Here is a 24,399-nt window from a genome sequence, read left to right as displayed (position 1 = left end):
TGTAGTTCATCATCACTAAGTCCCTCATATTTTCCCCTTCTCCTCCAATCTCTATGCTTCACCTGAGTCCTGTATCTGAAGATCAAACCTTCTGTTCAGCTCTGGCCATTCCAGCAGAAACATTTGAAATTCCCCTGGTTTATTGAAAGTCCATCTTTTTCCCCTGGAAAAGGACATTCAGTTTTGCTGGGTAGTTGATTCTTGGTTGCATTCTAAGCTCTTTTGCCTTCTGGAATATTATATTGCAAGCCCTGTGAGCTTTTAATGTAGTTGCTGCTAAATCCTGTGTGATCCTGGCTACAGCTCCACGATATTTGAATTGTGTCCTTCTGGCTGCTTGTAATATTTTATCTTTGACTTGGGCATTCTGGCCCTTGGTTATAATATTCCTGGAAGTTGAGTTTTTTTAATCTCTTTCTGGGGGAGATTGGTGGATTCTCTCAATTTCTATTTTGCCCTCTGCTTCTAGGATATCTGGGCAATTTTCCTGTAATAATTCTTTGAAAATGATGTCAAAACTCACCACCAATGAGGAGGAAATTAAAATAATAATTCAAAATTGTTTTGCCCAACTCTATGCCAATAAATTTGATAATCTAAGTGAAATGGATGAATATTTATAAAAATATAAGTTGCCCAGGTTAAATGAAGAGGAGATTAAATACCTAAACAACCCTATCTCAGGAAAAGAAATTCAACAAGCCATCATTGAACTCCCTAAAAAAAATCTCCAAGGCCTGATGAATTCACAAGTGAATTCGACCAAACAGTTAAGAAACAATTGGTTCCAATTCTATATAAACTCTTTGGAAAAATAGGGAAAGATGGAACTCTGCCTAACTCTTTCTATGAAACCAATATGGTACTGTTACCTAAACCAGGAAGAGTTAAAACAGAGAAAGAAAATTATATACCTATTTTCCTGATGAATATAGATGCAAAAATCTTAAATAAAATCTTAGCAAAATGATTACAAGTTATCACCAAGATAATACATTATGATCAAGTAGGATTTATTCCAGGAATGCAGGGTTGGTTCAATATTAGGAAAACTGTTAGTATACTAAATTATATCAACAACAAATCTACCAGAAATTATATGATCATATCAATAGATGCTGTAAAAGCTTTTGCCAAAATACACCATCCATTTCTATTAAAAACACTAGAGAGTGTAGGAATAAATGGATTGTTCCTTAAAATAATTATCAGTATCTATCTGAAACCATCAACAAGCAGTATATTCAATGGGGAGAGGCTAGAGGTATTCCCAATAAGATCAGGGGTGAAACAAGGGTGCCCATTATCACCACTACTATTCAATATTGTATTAGAAATGTTAGCGTCAGCAATTAGAGAAGAAAAAGAAATTGAAGGAATTAGAATTGGGAAGGAAGAGACAAAACTCTCACTCTTTGCAAATGACATGATGGTCTACCTAGAGAATCACAAGAAATCATCTAAAAAAACTACTGGAAACAATTAGCAATTTTAGCAAAGTTGCAGGTTATGAAATAAACCCTCATAAATCCTCAACTTTTCTATATATGTCTAGCAAGATACAGCAGGAAGAGCTAGAAAGAGAAATTCCATTCAAAGTAACCTCAGACAATATGAAATACTTGGGAGTCTGTTTGCCAAGACAGAATCTTTTTGAAAACAATTATAAAACACTTCTCACACAAATTAAATCAGATTTAAATAACTGGGCAAATATCAACTGCTCATGGAAAGGTAGAACTAATATAATAGATATATAGATATAGATATATAACTAATAATAATAGAACTAATATGATAAAAATGACAATTCTACCAAAAACTAAACTATCTGTTTAGTGCCCTACCAATCAAAATTCCAAAAAATTACTTTAATGAGTTAGAAAAAATTGTAAGTAAATTCATATGGAGAAATAAAAAGTCAAGAATTGCCAGGAGTTTAATGGAAAAAAGGGCAAAAGAAGGTGGCTTAGCCCTACCTGATTTAAAATTATATTATAGAGCATCAGTCATCAAAACTGTTTGGTATTGGCTAAGAAACAGAATGGTGGACCAGTGGAATAGACTAGGTGTAAAAGCAGAAGATGATTATAGTAATCTGCTGTTCAATAAACCCAAAGAGTCCAGCCATTGGGGAAAAAACTCTCTCTTTGATAAAAACTGCTGGGATAATTGGAAGTTAGTATGGAAGAAACTTAGATTAGACCAATACCTCACACCCTTTACCAAGATAAGATCCCAATGGTTACAGGACTTAAACAATACTATAAGCAAATTAGAAGATCAAGGACTAGTTTACCTGTCAGATCTATGGAAAGGGGAGCAGTTTATGACTAAGGAAGAATTGGAGAACATCACCAAAAACCAATTAGATGATTTCGATTACATTAAATTAAAAAGCTTTTGCACAGATAAAACCACTGTAATCAAGATCAAAAGAAATGTAGTAAATTGGGAAACAATCTTTACAACTGATGATTCTAACAAAGGACTCATTTCTAAAATATACAGAGAACTGAGTCATATTTTTAAAACAAAAAGCCATTCCCCAATTGACAAATGGTCAAAGGATATGCAAAGGCAATTTACAGATGAGGAGATCAAAGCAATTCATAGCCACATGAAAAAAATGCTCTACATCATAAATTATTAGAAAATGATGTCAAAGTTCTTTTCCTGCTCATGACTTTCAGATATTCCAATAATTTATAAGTTATCTTTCCTAAATCTGTTTTCCGTATCAGTTGTTTTTTTCAATGAGATGTTTCACATTTTCTTCTAATTTTTCATTCTTTTGGTTTTGAAGTATTGTGTCCTGATTTCTTGTAAAATCAGCAATCTCCCCCAGTTCTATTCTTTGTCTGAAGGATTTGTTTTCCTCAGAGAGCTTTCTTATCTCCTTTTCCATCTGGCCAATTCTGCTTTTTAAAGTATTCTTCTCCTCAATAACTTTTTGAACTGTTTTATCCATTTGACCTATGCTGGTTTTTAACATGTTATTTTCTTCAGCATTTTTTTGGATCTCCTTGACTAAGCTGCTGACTTCATTTTCATGTTTTTACTGCATCTCTCTCATTTCTTTTCCCAGTTTTTCTTCTATCTCCCTCACTTGATTTTCAAAGTCTTTTTTGAGCTCTGTCATAGCCTGAGCTCAATTTCTGTTTTTCTTGGTGTCTTTAGATGCAGGAGCTTGTGCTTCCTCATCTTCAGATTGAGTATTTCGATCCTTCTTGGGATCATAGGAAAAGTATTTTTCAGTGGTGTTCCTCTTTATTCCCTGCTTACTCATTTCCCCAGCCTGTGCCTGTTTTGGGGGTGCTTCCTAAGCTTTTGGGACACTCCCACAAGGGTCTCAGTGTGTGAGGCTCTGTTCTCCCTCCTGGTCTGTGAATGACCACAAGTGCCCCCTTCTGCCACAGGGCTGAGGTGGGGGGGGCTGCTGTTCTATAGGGGGCCTAGACTGCGATCAGGATCTGAATGTGGTCAGAACCCCAGAGTCTTGTTCCAGGGACAGAAGACAGAGCTCAGCAGTCTCTCTCAGCTCCTTTCCTAGGCTCAGCATGCTTGTGCCCTGGGGGCTCCTGCTTACCAGCTTCTGCTTCCTGTTCCTGGATCTAGGCTGCCTGACCATGCTGCTCACTGTGTGCCCTGAGGGCTGGGCTTCATGTGCTTACTCTGGCAGAGGTCCCCCACTGTTCCCCCAAGTTGTGCCTTGTGCCCCCTGGGGTGTAGGTCAGGAAACTCCCCCCCACCCTCCTCTGTGAGCAGAGGCTCCCAGCACCCTGGAGCTGCCTCCAGGAGGCCGAAGTTCCTTTGCTTTGGTGGGCCACCCCTCTGGTGGGCCACCCCTCCAACCCTGTAGAGCTGAGCCTTTCCACTCTTTTCCAGGTTACCTTGGGTTGGAGAACTGCCTCACTGGGTCCCTCTGTGGATTTTGTCTCTTGAAAAATGTAGTCCTTAGCTTACAAGTTTTAAGAGAGAGCACCTAAGAGATGATCCTCTCTTGTCACCATCTTGGCTCTGCCCCCTCCAGTAGCCTCTTCACCCCTATATCTATAATCCAATAATCCCCATTTCACATATCTAACAGGAGAAGAGCCCTCCCACTAGGGAGTGAAGTTCCTTCCAAGTATAACTAAGTATAGCCCACTGAAATAGTGAACCTCACCATTGACCAAGTCTCTGGCTCTGAAAAAAGACTACAATCATGAATTGTAACTTCCCTGCTCCTTGGGTTAGGGTATCTTTCAGACAGCCACCCATAAAAAGGGTTCTAGTTGCCTCAATTGTTTTTTCTACCCAGTAAACAGGGTCACTGAGGAAAAGTGTGTGTGTGTGTGTGGTGGGGGTGTTTGGCTTCCACAAGAATGTGAAGGGAGATTGTTAGTTTACATTACAAAATTGAGTCTGCCTGTATTGGTGCCTAAGGGCAGGTATGTAAGTCAAGACAAAAGACTTAGCCTCAACCTTATCAAAACCTGAGATTCAGCCCTGGAATCAGGAGAACCTGAGTTACATTTGGCCTCAGACACCTAATAATTGCCTAGCTCTATGACTTTGGGCAAATCACTTAATTCCATTGCCTTAAATAAATAAAATTTTTTAAAATACCTGAAATTAGGTCAGGTCTGCCCCACCTAGTTCTGAGTTAACCTATAGTCTGTATCCTTCTCCTTTGCACATGCTTAATGAGGTAGCTAGCTGTTCTTGCTCATCAGTATGAGTAGGGTGGGGAAATATAAGGGGATGTATCAATTAGATTATGACTCCAGCCAATGATTGGCACAAAGGGGAAGGACTTTCAAAGTGCATATAGGATCTAACATTTCCAGGATTTAGGACCCCTCTCTCCTTGAGAGAGGTACTCCATTAATTAAGATGTATTAATAGGGGCATCTAAGTGGTGCAGTGGATAGAGCATTTGCCCTAGAGTCAGAAGGATCTGAGTTCAAGTCTAACCTCAGACACTTAATAATTGCCTAGCTGTGTGACCTTGGGCAAGCCACTTAACCCTATTGTCATAAATTAAATTTTTTTTATGGTTTTTTTTTGCAAGGCAAACGGGGTTAAGTGGCTTGCCCAAGGCCACACAGCTAGGTAATTGTTAAGTGTCTGGGACGGAATTTGAACCCAGGTACTCCTGACTCCAGGGCTGGTGCTTTATCCACTATGCCACCTAGCCGCCCCTTTTATTTTATTTTAAAAAGATGTATTAATAAAAAAAAAATTGGGGGGCAGCTAGGTGGCATAGGGGGTGGCTAGGTGGTGCAGTGGATCAAACATTGGCCTTGGAGTCAGGAGTACCTGAGTTCAAATCCAGCCTCAGACACTTAATAATTATCTAGCTGTGTGGTCTTGGGCAAGCCACTTAACCCCATTGCCTTGCAAAAACTAAACTAAAATAAAATAAAATAAAAATAAAATTTTTAATCACTCTGGACTAAGTATTGATTACCCATTTATTACAATTTGGGGGCTCAGTGAGATATAATATAAAACTTTTCTATATTTTCCTATAAGAACTCAAGAAAATAAACACACAAATGACTTGATTTCAAGCACACTTTCTTGGTGTTTTCTGTGGGGAAATATCTCAGAGATTCCTGGGAAGACTGGCCTGAGTTTGGAACCAAGAGTGATTAAAATGTCTGGGGGTAAGAACCACGGTAAGGGGCGATCTCAAGGGTGGTGAGGTAGTGACTAGAACTGCCCTGGCTGGCTGAGTTCTCCAAGCAGGAGATCTATTCCAAAGGAGAGGCCAGAGGATTAAAGAATAATAGGCTGCCCTGAAGGGAGAGAGGGGGATTTGGGGTTCCTCTCCAGGAATTTCTCCAAAATCTTAAAGCCCACCATGGGGAAGGTTGCCAGCAGACTTGGGGGAGTCAAGGGAGCCTCGTGGCCAGTAGCTGGAAGCCAGAAACCAGAAGCAATGAAGCTGATTGGATCTAGTATGGTATATGGGTGAGTTTGAATGTTCCCGTGGGGGTGTATGTGTTTCATGTGTTCATATGTTCTGTGTTCTAAACTGTCTGGAGTAGTCTTAGTCTTGGGGTATTTCTGGGTCTGGGGACTGAGTCTAAGTTTTAAACTGAGGGGGAGCTGGGAATTGGGCTGAGGAGTTACAGAAGGTGGGGGAGGAAGAAGTAGGGATGCAGTGTCCCCCTTGTGGAGCTCAGCCCCTCCCTCTCCAGGCCCTGTTGTGTGGAGTTGGAGAAGGGGGGGGGGATTCAGAAAAGATTGTGCTTCAGGGAGAGTTTAGGAGAGAAAGAACTTTTAAGGGAAATTATTGAGATGAAGTTATAGGAGGGAAGATTTCCTATTCTTAAGACTGTCTGGGAAAGATTCCATGTTTTCTCCCTGAGTTGGGGGAAGGGGGTGATGGGCTGCACATGTGGTGGTTTTGATTCCATTCATCATCATCTCTTTAAGACTCTTAACTGAGTTTGGCTGAGGAGTGCCGCATCCATGGAGTGAGGAAAGGGGGGACAAAAGATTCCAAGTGCTTAGTCTTAAGGGAGAAAGCACCCACAGGTGAGGTGAAAGGAAGAAAATATAAAAACAGGGGTTGGGAGACCCATTTAATGAATGTCTCTGCTCTGGCCATCTAAACTAAAAGGGCTGCACTCCTGACTCTCACACTGATCCATTTCTGAACTGGAGTTTTGGGAATCACTCTGAGGATTTTAAAAGGAAGGTATTAGTGTTGTTACATTATGACAAAATTTTTATGGAATGGGAGGAATTAAATAACTTAGATTATAATATTGGTTTGGAATCTTAAACTCTACTGAAACATCTTTGAGTTAAAGAAAGGTGGTATTGTGTTACTAAGAATAACTGTTATTAATTGTATGTGAAGAAATTTGGGAGTCTGTGATACTGAATCATAATTATTTTGTTATCAGGGATATTTGTTGATTTCTTTTAGGAAAAAGAAAACACAGGAGAGGAAAGTTTTGTGAAGGACATTTATGGAAACAGCTTATTAATTCTCTAATGCATTTTATTGTTAAGCCTAATAATGATAACAGTGATATTTTTATTTTGGATGGAGTTTTTGGAATGTGATGCTGGATTTTCTGTATATAAGGTATTCTAAAGCTTTACTAAACTGTTGAGAAGTTAAAATTGAAAAGTTGAGAGCAAACTAAATGACTTGAGGTTTCATCTAATGATTTAGTCCTTTGCCATTGGATTAACCATGGCATAAATAAAACAATTGAGATTTAAATATAAGACACACACACACACACACACACACATACACACACACACACACAAACACACACAATGAGATTAGATTCTTGGAGGACCTGGGTAAATAAGCAAAAAAGACAAAGACAAAAATGTATATTTAATTTTAAAGAAGTCAAGAATGTGAACAACTGATGTGGGTGGGGAGGCTCTAATGGATGATTGAACAAATAGCGATTGTGTGGTTCCACTGTAAGGTAACATATTGATGAGTAAGATGTATTTATTAGTTATGTGATATTCTTTTGCAACTGCAGAGAGAGATGATATTTACAATTATTTGGTTATCTCTTGTGAACATATAAACTATTTGAATACTGTAATGTTAAAGCCTGGAATTAAACATGTGATTGCTTTAAAGTGGTAATAAGGGAAATTTCAAAAATTATGACCCCTTCTGGGATAGATCTGTGGGTTCATGTATAATGTTGAAATGGAAGGATTCTTTTGTACAATCAAGTAATTCATGTTGTATTCTTACTGCTGTTTTGTTATATTGGGATTGATAATACATGTTGGCAATTTAAAATCATCTAAGAGATTCTAATGGTTTTAAAGAATTCTGAAAGTAATGATTTGCATGTTAAACATGGCTAATAGTTAAACAAGTTTATGTATGAAAATTTTCTAGTTATATATATAAACTGGGATTATTTTGGATATATACATACATATATGCACATATTCTTGAAAACTGATTGTTTGCTTTGAAGTAAAAGCACCTATATAATACAAGAAAGATAATTTGAGATTTTTCTGTGGCAATACTTAGCTGATTGTTATGTGAGAATTTAGGAGATGACAGGCAATCTCCTAACCAAGGAGGTGTTTATTTGTTGTAAAATATGACAGATTAGAAGGAGAATTCTCTAGCCAAAGGGGAATCTGATACACCATCTTTTATAGAGATATGCTTTCATATAGTAATATGATTTCAGACAAAGGAATGTGGGTCTAGAGATCAGAGACCTCAAATAAGAGGTGAGAGATGAGGCATGTGGGATCAGCCATAGTTAGAATTTCTGGTTTAGCAAGGACCCAGGAAGGACACTCAGAGGTTTAGGTAAGACTATAATTGGGAGTTTAATAAATTGAACTCATTTGAAGTTCTAATTAGGTAAAATTATTATCTTAGATCATAGGACTTGTAATCAAATTTTCTCTTTTATGTCTGATACCAGGATAGCCAGCAAAAAGGAAGTGTTACTGGGTCAATGTGTTCTTGGAGCCAAGGAAGCTAGTGGAGGCCTGGATATTTCAGGTGAAAGGGTAGATTTTTCACTGTGGTCTGGACCCTTTTGATTTGAGTTCCCCAAAAGTGGCATTTGGACAATGTCTCACCTGGTAGAATAAATCTGACCTAAGACATTTGACTACCCACAAGACCTCTTCCTGGACACTGATATTCAAAATTATATCTATAAAGAAATTTTCCATTGACATCCTGAATCTTTATAGTAAACTGATATAAGCAAACCAGGTAAAGGTTTAGGTCATTAGATAGGAATTAAGATTTCTTGGTTTTTGTTTTAGAGGGGATATTTAGGTAAGAAAAAATTAGGAAATTTTTAGGATAATTACAGTTTCAAGGTCTAATTTAAGGAAAAGAAGGTGAGTCAGATAAGTACATCAGGAAAAGGAAAATATATGGTATATTTGGGAATATTCTGGAAGAAAAAAATTCATTTTTGTTAAGGATGTTTGAATCATTATTGTCATGAAGCAAAAGGTTAAGAAATATATATGTTAAAAGCTTAAGTTTAATATGGTATTTCTCAGTGGAGTTTACTCATGTAGTGAGTTATGGAAGTTTATTGTGTTAAAAGCAAAGTATGTATTTCAGTATGACAGTAAGGCAAAATGTAAATTGTAATAAGCTCAGAATCTTATTGTCTTGTAATGAAAACATGTGTTTTGGTCTAAGTGAAATGTTAAGCGGTTTCTTTTCCAGAAGAGGTCTCAGTAAGTCACCTGAACTGGAGAGGACTTTTCAGAACAGATTCAGGAGATAAAGAAGGACATTGAATGTCTCCAGGGGAGAAAAGAAGAGAGGAGAGAACACTGGACCCATTCATCTCTACCATCTTTTGCCAATGTGTACAATGTGTAATCGGGGGATCTGCCCCTTTTGAAACCTGTAACTTCCCCTTAATTCTGTAAGCCTGTTGCCTCTACTTCTGCCCTTCTCCTTTAATGTACCAACCAAGGAATGACCGTTTTGATGGAAAGGAGGACGAGAGGCAGAATGAAGATGTACTCCATTGAGAGAAAATGAGAGCAAGATTATGGGGTGGCATGATTATATCCTTCATTATATTCTATCTAGGGAGAGTCCTATCTCTGATTTAGAGAATGGAGTATTAGTAACGGTGGGGGAAGGAAAATCTAACTGTCAGAAATCATTGCCCAGTCTTTTGGTGTGGCTAACTGTTGAACTTGTGGGGATCCAAAGCAGTTTGAGAATTGGCATTGGGTGCCAGTCCACCTAGGTCTGGCCTAGATTCTCAGTTCTTGGTCAGAGGTGCACTGTGGCACAGGGTTCTCTGGTCCAGAGGAGAGAAACATCAGTGGCATATGACTGAGTCAGTTCAGGGTAACTATTGTCTATACCAGTCTGGCCAGGATATTTCCCTGGGGTGTAATAAATGTCTGTGGACTTATGTCCAAAAGCTGCATATACATATTCTAGACTGTACAACTTATAGAAATAGGTAGACTGAGACTCAATGTGAGATGTAATAATGGTACCTGGATCCCTTGTCAAGATGCATTACATTTAAGAAAATTGTGATTACCACTGCATATACTCATCTGCCAAGGGTTGGTCAGGGAGTTGTTATCTAGACTTATGGGCCTGCTACCTGCAGGATGGTAATTAAGGCTATAGAACCCTAATTAATATCCTGATTAGATTCCAAGCTGTAGTGGAAACAATTACCAATTAGACAGTTAGGGCCCTGGACTTGCTGGCTTACTAAGCATGCAACAAGAGAGAGTTATTCAACATAGAATAACATTAGACAATCTGTTGATTGGAGAAGGAAGAGTTTGTGGTAAATTGAATCTATCAGGTTGTTGTGTAAAGATACATGCCAATAGGCAAATAGTAAAAGAAATAAGCAGGGACATCAAAAAGTTGGCAAACCTGGAAAATAGAAAGGATTCATGTCTCTGATAAAGAAGAAGTAAAATCTTGATACAAAAAGAGTCAGGAGTCATGTCAATAACAAAGACTGTGATTTAGGAAAGAAATCAATAAGGTATAGAACCCAAATTTTTAATAAAAAAGAAAATGGAGAAATTGTGAGGAATATGGGGGTGTTTGGGTTCCATAAGAATGAGAAGGTAGATTGTTAGTTTACATTACAAAGACTGGGTTTGCCTATATTGTTGCCTATGGGCAGGTATGTGAGTTAAGACAAAAGATTTAGCCTCAACCTGAACAAAACCTGAGATTAAGTCAGGTCTGCCCCACCTAGTTCTGAGTTAACCTAGGGTCTGTGTCCTCCTTTGCACATGCTCAAGGAGGTAGCTGTTCTTGCTCATTATTATAATGAGTGGGGTGGGGGTGGGGGGGAAATATGGAGGCAAATGTATCAGATTGTGACTCCAGCCAATGATTGGCACGAAAGAGAAGGACTTTCAAAGTGTATGAGATTCAACATTTCTGGGATCAGAAAATTTTTATATAGTAAAGGGCAACAAAATACACATCCCAAGAGTAGACAAAACCTCAAACTTGCCTACAGACCATTCTATTATTTGATTTCAGAGGAACATTCTTCTACAATATGAGGTGGTAATAGATAAGAGTACTGGTCTTGGAGTCAGAAGGAGAGGAGTTGTAATCTGGCCTCAAACACTTGACTCTTACTAGCTGTGTGACCTTGGGCAAGTCACTTAACCCTGATTGCCTAGGAGCCAGGGCCATCTCCAGTCATCCTGATTCATATCTGGCCACTGGACTAAGATGACTCTGGAGGAGAAGTGAAGTTGGTGACTTAGCACAGCGCCCCCTAACTCAAATACAATTCATGTGCTTGTTTTGCCATCATCTTGGCAAACATGAAGTATTATTTTCCTTGAGGGAGGTAAATTGGTTTTTTTGGTTTGTTTGTTTAGTTTTGAGTTTAAGTACTAGGAAGGCAGGGTAAGTTACTTGGTTAAGTCTAAAGGTGAACTGAATTCTTTTCTTGATTTAAGGAGTCCCAGACAAAATTTTCTTTTCAAATTATAAAGGGATTAAAGAGGGAAGGACAAGTCTTTCTTTCAAAGTCTAAAGAGGACACATTCCAATCCTTACAATAGTTAAGAAAAGCCATATCTTTGACCAAGAAAATAGTTTATGAAAAACTTACAGCAATTATCATATTTAACAGTACAACACCTGACTAAGTAAGTAGTTTAGGAAGTATAGTCATTTTTATTATATTAGCTTAGATTAACCATAAACAATTAAATTTGTCCCATTACTGAGGTCTATCTTCATTTCTATTAAGTATTTTATAGTATGCTTTATGTAACTCCTGGATGTGATTTAGTATATAGACTCACAAATATTTTACATATTCTTTAGTTATTTTGAATGGAATTTCAGTTTTTTCTTTTTCCTGCTGGGTTTTGGTGGTCATTTATAGAACTACTAATGATTTATATAGATTTGTTTTATATCCTACTTTGCTGAATTTATTAAACAAACTAAATTTTAGTTGATGATTAAGGTTTCCTAAGTAAACCATTATATCATCTATACAAAGTGAGCATTTTGTTTTCTCTTTGCCCATAGTTGTACTACGCCTGTTATGAAAAGAACAGATTCTCTTCTCTCTTTTTTTTGTCTTTGTCTTCCCTATTCTCTTCTTTCTTTTTCTCTCCCACACATAACCCCTGACCCAACTTTCACTAAGGGGACAACAGTCTCCTGTCCATTCAATTAATTTATTTTTCTCTTCTCCCTTTCCTCTTTCCTCTCTATGTACTTCAAATATACAGAACTCAGGATTAAATAACATCAGGTTTTTCTAGTAACACTTTAAATAGTTTTGACAGGAAAGTAAGCAAAGAAACTGAACAGAGGAGGGACAAAGCTGAAACTAGAAATTGGCTGGCAAATGGAGAAAAAAAAATCTCTAACACTTCCTGAATAGTAGGGCCAGGGGAGGAGCAGAGAAAGGTGCTGTGAATGGGACTCATGTTTTTCATCGGTCCCACAGTCTTCCAGTTACTGTTTTATTTCCTCCTAGCTCATACCAGGACAACAATTCAGATCCAGACTTGTTACTGACTTCTAATCCAATTGATGTAGAGAAAATAAGATCAGTTGGAGACAAACTTTCTAAATCTTTTGTTTGCATTGTAAAGGGAATCTTCCTTTATCATCTAATTTAGACATCTGAGGGCCTGACCTTCAATTTAGATTGCACTGTTCTTCTGGGGAAGCCAAGTAATACAGGCCCTGGAAGACCACCCAAAAGAGAGCCCTCCCCAAAAGGCAAAATCTCCAATGAGGGACTTGGGTCACTCCCAAGTTTCTACCCCTTCCCATGGACTGTGGGAGAAAATTTAAGGTCGGGGTGGGGCACTTCTTTGACTTTCCAGTCTCCTCTGGAACCCTGGCCAGTTGGCCTGTCCAAAATTCAATCAGCAATCCACCTGGTCTTCTCTTAAAAGTCTAACTTTTCTATCCCTTTCTTAATATGCTATAACTTTCTTTAATAAATCTGTTTTCTTTCCAAAACCTGCATTCCCTAGTCTGAGTCACGATTCTTTGCTGGGCAGAACTGAACCAAAGAACAAATCAGCGGCTACACAATCCCCCTCCAGAGCTCTGGTCATCTATCATTCCATTCCACACTTGCATGAAGCAGAATGGAAGCCCAGGGATGTTTTGACAGCTCCACATGACATCTCCCATGCCAAGTGGCACATGGACTTCTCCTCAGAAGTCAAGGGCAATACTATCAGAAACCACTGGAACTCTAGATAAACTTCCTAGCTCATAGGTAAATACCTGGGTCACCACATCTCCATGATAATGACTCTGTGGGGTGGATCAAGCTCAGGTGATATCTATAGGAAACCTGGGGCTTAGGGAAGTTAAATCAAACGTGAATTTGTACTAATTGTTATACTTGAGAGCCAAAGTTGGAATCAGGTCTTGAGTCCAGATTTTCTGACTCCATGACCACAAATGTAAGACCAGCAATCTTTATATTACACTTCACAGGTTTGTTGTGAAGGAATCAGAAGTGAATTTTTTTTCCTTCTCCTTACACATGGGACAAAGACTATGGAAAACCTGGATCAGAAAGTAAAGTTTAGGGGCAACTAGGTGGCATAGTGGATAGAGCACCGGCTTTGGAGTCAGGAGTACCTGAGTTCAAATGTGACCTCAGACACTTAACAATTACCTAGCTGTGTGGCCTTGGGCAAGCCACTTAACCCCATTGCCTTGCAAAAAAAAAAATTAAACACATTTAAGAATGAAGTCCAGAGGGGCAGCTAGGTGGTACAGTGAATAGAGCACTGGCCCTGGAGTCAGGGACATCTGAGTTCAAATGCTGCCTTAGACACTTAATAATTGCCTTAGCTATGTGATTTTGGGCAAGTCACTTAACCCCATTGTCTAAAATAAATTAAAATTTTTTAAAAAAGAATGAAATCTAGAGATTAATCTTTAAGGAGCAGGAAGAAGTTGAATGGAGAAAGAAAGGGATTTAATTATTTCCATTTCCCTTTCCTACAATCTGAAAAATAGAATTCATTTTCCAAAATAAAGGAATAAAAATTATAGCTAATAAATGTTAAGGTGATGATGCCCTCTGCTGGATAAATACCAATAATAATAATAATAATAAAATAGTGTACACTATTAATGAAAACACTGACATCTTCTGGGATGGTGAGGAGAAAGGAATTCATCACCAACATTTCCTTTGTAATTGTTCAAAGTTAGATAATTTTGCTAGTTGTTATTCTAATGTATCTCTTATATGATGTCTTTTCTTTCTTTTTTTTGCAAGGCAATAGGGGTTAAGTGGCTTGCCCAAGGCCACATAGCTAGGACTCCAGGGCCAGTGCTCTATCCACTGTGCCACCTAGCCACCCCCTGTTATATGAAGTCTTAAAGAAACCATTGACTGCTGAGAATGCATGACAATAATTAAAAATTTTGCATGTCCCAAACTTTATTTACACCCAGAAAATTTGGGAAATGAGTGTAACACTGAACTTGCCCTACCCTACCCAGAGTTATTATCACAGAGACTTTGTGAGATGAACAAGTGTACCTAGAATTCATCAAGTTTTGGTAGCTTTTACTGTCTTTGAATGGACTTCTGAGTAGAAGTGGTGTGGCTGTACTAGAGAGAGTCCATCCATTCTGGACTTTCTGAGCAGGGAGCTAAATAATTGCCAAATTGATGCATATGGAAAATGTGATATCTGAGGTACAAATGACAATATAACAAAGTGGTAAAGGCCAGACTTGCTTCAAATATGTTCCTTCTGAAACCCTGTCTTGCTAGTGCCTTCCCTTTATTATTATTTCCAATTTATTACATTTATATATATACATAAATATATAATATGTATACATATATACTTATAGTATATATATTTTGCTTCTTTGCTTGTACATGGGTGTTCACATGCTGTCTTCCCCCATTAGCCTGTAAGTTTTGGCTATCAGGAATTGTCACAAAATCTCCATGACTATAGTAAAAATTGTAAGGAATGGAAGGACAAAGAGTTCAAGATACAACTCCAAGATTAGAAAAAATTATTTGCTTTGCAAACTCATTAGATGTATAAGAAAGATTAAGAATGACAACTAAAGAAGGCATAGATAAATTACCACATTACATTTTTTAAAAATCTAAAAAGAAAAGATACCTATGGGTTAACAACAACAATAAAAATAAGTATTGGGGGCAGCTAGGTGGCGCAGTGGATAGAGTACCGGCCCTGGAGTCAGGAATACCTGAGTTCAAATCTGACCTCAGATACTTAATAATTACATAGCTGTGTAGCCTTGGGCAAGCCACTTAACCCCATTGCCTTGCAAAAAAAAAAATAAGTATTGGGAGATTTCTTTCTAAAAAGAATATAAAAAGATGAAGTTAAAAGCAGAAAACATATAGAAGAAATAATAGAATCAGACTTGAAAAAGCATAACACTCTACCTATAGATGAATAAATCTTTTTTTTTGTTTTGTGGGACTGTATTGCAGAATTGATGACACAAGAAAGAGAAAAGGAAGAATATTGAGGAGAATATGTAACATCAAATAAAAGGTTAACAATTGAAGGAAAACTAACTCATTAGCCTGTAGTCTTCTTCTAAAGGAGGACTATATGAGAATGGATGAAGATTGAGAAGTCAAAGGGAGGAATTGAAATGTGTGTGTGTGGGGGGGAAGTGAACATTTTCTGTAATAGGAAGGGGCTCCATTGAATAATGTTACCATGGAGGAAGAGAAATTTGGTAATTGAAGATTGGGATCTTAAAACAGGTCTAATCTTCAAGGACTTGGTTTTTAGAGAGACATCTCATTATTCTTTAAGAGAAAGGTAATTGGAGCTCCTAGAGAAGACTGACATCTAGAAAAATGAGAGGATAAGGACTCTGAAAGGATGTCAAAGCAAACAGGCAAAAAAATCATGGGGAGACATGGTAGTAGTTTAGTTCTTTCAGTCAGGACTTTGCATGAATTTATTTGTGGTTTCCTCTGCGAAGATACTGAAATGATTTGCTATTTCCTTCTCCAGCTCATTATACAGATGAGGAAACAAGCAAACAGTTAAGTGATTTGCCCAGGCTCAGTACAGCTAGCAAATGTCTAAAGCTAGATTTGAACTTAAGTCTTCCTGATTCCATCCTGATTCTATCAACTGTTCCACTTTGCTGTCCCCAAGGGGTAGTATTGAACTACACAATCAGGAATTTAGGAAAAGTCTTACCATGGAGCAAGATTTCTCTATGAGATAAAAAATTCTGAAAAGACTTTTCAGGAAGCCACTCTTTAAATGATGGTTTCAAAGTTCATATCTCTTCCCCTCCCCTATTGGAGGGGTAGAATATCTGAATACCACAGCAGATCCAATCTTGCAGGATTATGAGGTTCCTAGGGCATACTTCTACTCATTCAGATTTCAGGAAAGTCAGTCAGTTTACTCATGCTGGCCCATCTTATACATCTCGTTTATGTTCTCTCTCCTCTCTGGACATCTTCACAGTAATAGAATCTCCAACCATATTAGAGACCATTATGTGAAACAACTTCCATCCTGGAGATTGGTAACTGTTCTACATTGATACTTTTTTCAAGAAAGTCTCAGCCATGCATCATTTTACTGCCTCCTTTCTTTCCATCCCCTTCCACATCTTGCCAATAAACTTGCTTTTATAAGTACTCTTTCTTTCCCTGCCTTCTCGAGCTCTGGAAACATGAACAATGGTCATATTTATTGCCATTGGTCCTAGAATACAATTCTGGTATGGTATGGTTTTTGCCATTTGTTCTCAAGAGAACCAAACTGACTTTGCTACGTTGGAGTCAAAGTAAAGGATCTTCAGCTTTGGCTAATCTGACCCATACCAGCTCAGAAGGCTCTACCACAAATCAGGCACAAATAGTCCATATGAATGTTTGGAGTAGATGTCTCTAAATTTGCATCTGCAATTATACTTCTCAGAGCACAGTGCCTTCTTTGATTAGGGCAGGTCATGCTGGGCAGTACTCTGCCAAGGTCTCCCATATCCCACAACTGTTTCAAAAGTTCTTCAGAGAATCCTTAAGAATGTCCCTGCTAGGAGTCGCGACGAGGCCGCCGCCGCCTCCTGCTGTCCCGCGGTGCTCCGAGGCGCATCGCCGTTTCTCCGTTGTGCCCGGTCCTGTGCCGCCGCAGGAATTAACAGTCAACATGTCGAGCAAAAGGGCAAAGACAAAGACCACCAAGAAGCGCCCTCAGCGCACAACTTCAAATGTATTTGCTATGTTTGATCAGTCACAGATTCAGGAATTCAAAGAGGCTTTCAATATGATTGATCAGAACAGAGATGGTTTCATTGACAAGGAAGATTTACATGATATGCTTGCTTCCTTAGGAAAGAATCCAACTGATGAGTACCTAGATGCCATGATGAATGAAGCTCCAGGGCCTATAAATTTTACCATGTTTCTCACAATGTTTGGTGAAAAGTTAAATGGAACAGATCCAGAAGATGTCATCAGAAATGTTTTTGTTTGCTTTGATGAAGAAGCAACAGGAACCATTCAGGAAGATTACTTGAGAGAATTGCTGACAACAATGGGAGACAGATTCACAGATGAAGAAGTACATAAGCTGTATAGAGAAGCACCTATTGACAAAAAGGGAAATTTCAATTATATAGAGTTCACACGCATTCTTAAACATGGAGCAAAAGACAAAGATGACTAAAAGGAAATGTTAAATTCATGCCAACAGTTCTTATTTTCACTTTGTTTATTTCTGAGACTTTCTGATAGAACCTGTTTGCATGCACTCAGCTTTACAGCTTTTTGCTTCATGTATTTATTCCAAGCCATTTATTTGGGGCACACTTGCACCTCTGTAATCAGACTGGGGAAAAAAAAGGGTAATTACTTTTTTTAAGCTGAAGTAAAATAGAATTGGAGAAATGATCATTGACTTGTGAAAACCTAAAGGGAAAATATCTCAAATTTCTGGTTTAGCTGGATTTTTTACACTTTTTGTAATAATTTTAAAATAAAGGTTGTGAACAACAAATTTCCACTAAATACAGCTATTAGGCGAATGTTTTAAAATCTAAATTGACCAAACACTAAGTTATTGCTTATACATGAATCAGGTATTTCTTCCTCAGGAAGAGTTGTTAACTCCTCTATTTTTTATTCTTGTGTTAGATTAAAAACATTTCTGAGATGGAAGTATTTGTTTAAAACTTTCAGCTCAACAAAAACTCATCAGTTGATAGCAGTTTGGACATTTATTGCAATTCAATGCTTCCAGAGACTATAGATGAAAAAAATGGGAGTTAATTTATATGTTTTCTCACCATCTCCAGCTTTCTATCTACCTCCACCATTTTTGAATTCCCAAGTGCCTTTTAGCATCCTGGACACTGAATACCTAATTGTTGAACCAAAAGTCAAATGAGTGCCATGGTACCATAACCTCATTTAAACAGGTTTCCTTTGCTCTCTTCTAATTTTGATTTACAATTGCATTGTTAATTTGTAGTACTTGGGTAGTTATAATCTTAACTAGCCTAGGCTTTCTATTTTGAATTTTTTGAATACTGCTTAAGTATATAAAACTACATGATAATTTCATGTTTAATTCCAAATTTATAAGAATTTTTATTATAATAGTTGCCTAAATTTGGAAAATTATTTCAGAAGAGAGGTGATTCCCAAGTGCCTTAACATTGGAATTTCATCCTTTTTTTTATTGTTTATGGCTCTTAGATTTCTTAAGAGGAATTTCCTTCTCTTCATAAAGTATCTGTGCCTTTTATGTGGAAAGCCTTTAAAGGTGTGTTATATTTTTATCTAATACTGCACAAGACATTGCACTGAATTATGTAATGAATCCTAGACTTTACATAGTCCCTTCTTCATCTCTACTGCACTGAGGAAAATACATATCCCTTAGTAAAAAGTTACTTTTAGCTTGGCATATTGCAAGGTATAGCATGGTCCTATACAAGTGTTGCTTAAAATAAAACATAGTTTGTTTTTAGGGATACTGCTTCATAATTGAATTTGACTTGTTATATAATACTACAGTTATGCTCTATTTAAGCACAATTATTTTTTTTTTGGTAAAATGAGGATTCTTTAAAGACAGTGAGTTTAAAGCAAACAAATCTCTGTTGACTCATAAGTTTTACTTTAAATTTTTGAAGTCATGAAATAAATATATCTATTTGAAGAAATGAGCCTGGGTGTTGCGGTGCACACCTGTACTCTGCTCCTGAAGAAGGCTGAGGCATGTAAATCCTTTAAGCCTGAAAGTTCTAAGCTATGGTAGAGTAGAAATGGATCAGATGGTGTTCACCACCAATGTGGGGAGCCTTTGGGAGCACACCTGGTGCCTAAGGAGGAGTGAACCAACCTGGTTAACCCTCCCCTGCCAATCATTAATTGCCCATAAGAGGCTGCTACACTTGTAGTCCATTAAAATAAAAATAGAGTCCCAGTCTTTTCCTGTCCCAAACAAAAAAAAAATACCATTCTAATCTCCATAGTATCAAGAACATGTATGACCTGGATATTTTTCCTATCTTCATCCTCCAAGTCTTTGATGGAAGTAGGGTCCTTTACTTGCCTCAGTATTCTTGTTTTTCACTTAATTTGAATATTGTGTAAGTATAACAAAGTTCTATCAAGCACAAATTGGATAAAAACCATGGTAATTCTAATCAAGATTAATCATGTTTGGACAAGCTCATAATTTCTTTATAGATAAATATTTTTGAGCCATATCACCATCTCTTGGTGAAACACTCAGGATTGTGCAAAGTAGGGAGTTGAAGGACTAACAAGTGGGACTAACTTGTAAGATTTTGCTGTCAGTATATGTATAATCAGTGTTCTGCTTGGTAAAAGGTCAGTGCTTAATAAACATTTCTGGAATCTCTGCTTATAAAATCCAGAGCCAATAAAGTATATGTATTTAAGTGGAGGATGTTAAAGAATGGTCTCATTAAAAAAAGATCACCTCCCTTACAAAACCGGTAGCACCTGCTTTGTTTGGTAAATCTCCTGAAGACCAATAGCAGTATTAGTCTTTATAAGGAGGGGTGGGATGGGAAGTTTGTGGGAGGGTAAATATACCAGCTTTATCTTTTGTCCCTGGCAAAAGTTCAGTAATTTCCAGTTCCAAAAACATACAGAACTAAACCTTTGGTTTAGCAACAGTGATCACTGATGAAATAGCTCCAAATTCAGCAATTACAATTATCACAGAGAAATCGATTTGACAGACAACTAACAGATTTCTTGGTAGACTCCAAACCCTCTTCAACAACAATCTCCAGTTGAAAGTCAGTATCAACTTTAAAATTTTATTGGAATAGACAAACTTTATTTTTAATGAGGCACCAAACAATGAAGCTTTAAAAGGGAATTAGCCTCATCTGCCTGGCTACATAGGTAACAGCTTAAATTCTGTTCAGGTATCAACTTTTGCCTAATGTGTAGCTGCATGAGTCCTTGACACAAAAATTGGAATGGTATTAAGGATATGAAAGGTACCTAGGTAGCTCAGTGGATAGAAAACTGGGTCTGAAGTCAGGAGGTTGTTATCAGGAGGACAGGAGTTTGAATCCAGCTTCATATACTTGCCACTTATTAGCTATGAGTCACAACCCTGATTTCCTCACATCCAGGGCCATCTACAGTTGTCCTGTTTCATATCTGGCCACTGGACCCAGATGGCTCTGGAGGAGAAAGTGAGACTGGTTACTTTGCATAGCACCTCCTCAAATCCTAATTCATGTGCTTGTCAAGGCATCACCTCCCCCGATGTCATGGTCATCTTTGAGAAAGGACAAAAACATCAAAGGAGTAATTTCAGTCATTTCTGACCCCATTTGGGGTTTCCTTGGCAAAGAGTAGTCTACCATTTGCTTCTCCAACTTATTTTACAAATGATCTGAGGCAAACAGGGTTGTGACCTGCCTAGGTTCTCACTGCTAGAACTGTCTGAGGTCAAATTTGAACTCTGGTTTCCTGACTCCAGGACTGGTGCTCTTTTCTGTTGTGCCATCTACCTGCCCTGAGGAGTCAAGACTTAATTTTAAATCATTTGGAAGAAGAAAATGGCAAAATCACAATTATCTTAGCAAAGAAAACCCTTAATGGGTCACAGAGTTGGGACTGAACATCCACTACAAAGGGTGAAGTTAAGGTTTGAGTAGCTGTCTGGAATGGAATAAAATCCAATGGATAAGGGAAGAGGGAAGATAAAAAGAGGAACAGAGTCAGCTGTGGTAGATTGAACTTTTGGTGTATTGGAAAGAAATCTGGGAAGGGTGAACAATGATGTTAAATATGTAAGATGAGAAAGGGAAAGATTCATTTTTGACATGTAATCCTCACATATCTTCATTAAATCTCAAATTCATTTATGAAAAAAAAAAATAATGTCCCTGCTATCACTTCTGATCTCCAAGCAAGTGCTTGCCTTATTTGAGTTCTACATTAAATAGTCTTCTAGGCATATATTTGGCATTTGAACACTGTGGTCAGCCCATCAGAGTTGCAGTAGAGTTTAAATGGTAGGTCAAAAAAGTACTTCAATGTTCAGTAATTTATCTTGCCAGGTGAGTTTCAGAATTTTCCTAAGACAATTCAAATGGAAGCAATTCAGTTTCCTGGCATGGTGCTGGTATACCATCCAAGTTTTATAAGCAAATAACAATGAAGTTAGCACAATGGCTCTGTAGACCTTCAATTTGGTAGTCAGTATACTATCTCTTCTCTCCCACTTTTCTTTGGAGCCTCCCAAACACTGAGCTGGTATCCACAGTATTCAAAATTTCTCCATTTGCTTTTTAAGCAATGGATTCATATATGGATGGTATGGTACTTAGTGGCAGAAAACTTGTGTTTTCTGGGTGTTAATTATTAAGTCAAAATCAGCACAAGTTGCTAATCAATTCATTTGTTGCATCTCAACTTCAGAAGCTGCATTGAGTTCATAGTAATCTGCAAAGCAAAAAATCATGTAACAACTCTCCCTTCACTTTTGGATTTTCAAGTCTATTCAAGTTAAATATTTTACCATCAGTGCATTTGCTGACTTTGATGCCATTTTCATCCTCATTGAAGGGATCTAACAACATTGCTGAAAACATCATGCTAAAAAGCATGGGAGCCAACACACAGCCTTGCTTCATTCCTTGGTGACTAGAAAAATATAAGTCCATTATCTAGAACCCATGCCAGCAGACTGTCATAAAAATGACATATGACACTGAGGAACTTCTCCAGAAAACCAAATTTTGCTATAATTTTCCACAAACTTTCGCAGCTGACAGTATCAAAAGCCTTTGTCAGGCAGTAGATACCATATATATTATTTCTTGATTCTTTTTAAAGCCACACTGACTCTAAGGTAGATGACCATCTTCCAGGTTAAGGATCAGTCTATTAAGAACTCTAGCAAGGGGCAGTTAGGTGGTATAGTGAAACACTGGCCTTGGAGTCAGGAGTTCAAATCCAGCCTCAGACACTTAATAATTATCTAGTTGTGTGATCTTGGGCAAGTCATTTAACGCCATTACCTTGCAAAAATTAAAAAACTAAATAAATACAAGAACTCTAGTAAGAATTTTGTCAACAACAACAATAATAATGTTTGCACTTTGTTCTTTTTTTTTTTTTTAGGTTTTTGCAAGACAAATGGGGTTAAGTGGTTTGCCCAAGGCCACACATCCAGGTAATGATTAAGTGTCTGAGACTGGCTTTGAACTCGGGTACTCCTGACTCCAGGGCTGGTGCTTTATCCACTGCACCACCTAGCCACCCCTGCACTTTGTTTTCAAAAGAAGACTATGAAATCAGGGATTTTGATGCCATGACAAGGACATGAATTGGATATAAGTGAAGGGGTGCTGTGCTAAGTACCAGTCTCACTTTCTCCTCCAGAACCATCTGGGTCTAGTGGTCAGATATGCATCAGGATGATGAGATGGTGCTGAATGTGATTTGCCCAAGATGACACAACTAGTACAAGTCAAGTATCTGAAGCTAATTTGAACTCTTAGCCTCTTTCCTCCAGGGCCAGTACTCTATCCACTGGGCCACCTAGCTGCCCCCTGCCAACAATGACTTAGAGAGAGAGACTCCCTCCAACCTGCTGCTGTATTTGTCACAAGTCTCAGTCACTCCTTTCAATAGGTTGACTATTGCAAAACTTATACCAGGCTTTATGGTGCTCTCTTTCAATTTGACCACTCCAGAAAAATATGATTCCAGCTCTAACTTCTGTAAGCTGACCTTCATTTCCCAGCTTTGTTTCGATCAGGGTACTATTTGAATGTGAGCCCTCTCACAGAAGTTGCTTGTCTTTCAGATCCACAGTTTTGGTATTGTCCATAAACATACATATTCATGTACCACTAGCTAGTGGAAGCATCTTTGAAAAGTTTTCATACATTTTTTTGTGTTTGACCAGAGAGTGGGATCGCTGCCTGCTACAGTCCAGCAATAGGTGAAGCAGACGATTTTTAGGGCACCTTTTCTAACTCCTTCCTCACACCAGGAAGTGAACAATACGATCCTTAAAAGGCTGCTTTAAAAAAAAATACTGCTCAGGCAATCAGGAGGCTGCAGAATCTTATTGCTGCTTCACTTCAGTGAGAAGATGACCCTATGGCTGGAAGCATCTGTGGTCAGGGCTGTCTGATTATACTTTCCAGTGGAGCCAAATCTGCTGCTTTGCCACTTGTTTGTCATCACAGGACTTTAAGATAGTTTTATAAAATGAAAAAATTAGAGGGGAAGAGCCAAGATGGTGACAGAGAGAACCATCTCTTAGTTGTTCTGGAGCAAAACTTATAAGCTAACTCTATATTTTTGAGAGACAGGACCCACAGAGGGATCCAGTAAGGCAATTCTCCAACCCAAGGTAACCTGGAAAAGAGTGGAAAGGCTTGGCTCCATGGGGTCGGAGGGGTGGCCCACCAGAGGGGTGGCCCGCCATAGCAAAGGAACTTCAGGCAACCAGAGGCAGCCCCAGGGTGCTGGGAGCCGCTGCTGGGAGCCATGGGGGCAGTTTCCTGACCTGTACCCCGGGGAGCATCAAGCACAACTTGGGGGAACAGCAGGGGGATCTCTGCCAGAGTGAGCACATGAAGCCCAGCCCTCTGGGCACACAGCAAGCAGTGCCAGCAGCCCAGATCCAGGAACCAGAAACAGGTGGAGCCGGTAAGCAGGAGCCCCCAGTGAGCTGCCAAACCTAGCGAGGGGAGTGAAGAGAGACTGCCGAGCTCTGTCCTCTGACCCTGGAACAGGACTCTGGGGCTCTGACCACATTCAGATCCTGATTGCAGTCTAGGCCCCACCATAGAAGAGCAGCAGGGCCCCCCCCCCCCCCCCACCTCAGCCCCGTGGCAGAGAGGTGTGCTTG

The 24,399-nt window shown here is 38.5% G+C and overlaps 1 pseudogene; it reads left to right on the top strand.

Moving 5' to 3' along the window:
- Nucleotides 1-17,078: 17,078 nt before the first annotated feature.
- Nucleotides 17,079-17,747, top strand: LOC141520688 (myosin regulatory light polypeptide 9 pseudogene; annotated as a pseudogene).
- The last annotated feature ends 6,652 nt before the right edge of the window (nucleotides 17,748-24,399 follow it).

The sequence above is a fragment of the Macrotis lagotis genome, chromosome 1 (genome assembly GCF_037893015.1).
Source record: "Macrotis lagotis isolate mMagLag1 chromosome 1, bilby.v1.9.chrom.fasta, whole genome shotgun sequence".
In the NCBI taxonomy this organism is placed as follows: domain Eukaryota; kingdom Metazoa; phylum Chordata; class Mammalia; order Peramelemorphia; family Peramelidae; genus Macrotis; species Macrotis lagotis.
This window is presented reverse-complemented; position numbering and strand designations above follow the sequence as displayed.